Below are 538 nucleotides of genomic sequence, written 5' to 3' on the forward strand. Positions count from 1 at the left end.
AACCTTCTGCAGGGCAGCCCTGCCACTGGCCCTAGAGGTGATGGGCTGATGACAGCTTGTGGATGTTGTCACCTCGTCAGTGCAGGGACTGAATCAGGAATAGTCCCCAGTGGCTAAATCACTTCAGCAGACTTTCTGATTTTTAAAGAGAAATACATTCACATGGTTTTTAAAAAAACTGTAAGAATGTATAAAGTGAAAAATCTCCCTCCCACAGTGTCTCCATCTCCCCATTCTCACCGTAGCCCTGTCGCCTTAGAGGAAACTGCTGCGACTATCTCTTATGTGTCTTTCCTGATTGTGTTTATGAAAATGAAAATTACCATGGTAATATGCTGCTGCCACTGCTGCTAAGTCACTTCAGTCGTGTCCAACTCTGTGCGACCCCATAAATGGTAGCCCACCAGGCTCCCCCATCCCTGGGATTCTCCAGGCAAGAACACTGGAGTGGGTTGCCATTTCCTTCTCCAATGCATGAAAGTGAAAAGTGAAAGTGAAGTCGCTCAGTTGTGTCTGATTCCTAGCGACCCCATGGACT

This window comes from Bison bison, unplaced genomic scaffold (genome assembly GCF_000754665.1).
Source record: "Bison bison bison isolate TAMUID 2011002044 unplaced genomic scaffold, Bison_UMD1.0 scf7180017864180, whole genome shotgun sequence".
Classification (NCBI taxonomy): Eukaryota; Metazoa; Chordata; class Mammalia; order Artiodactyla; family Bovidae; genus Bison; species Bison bison.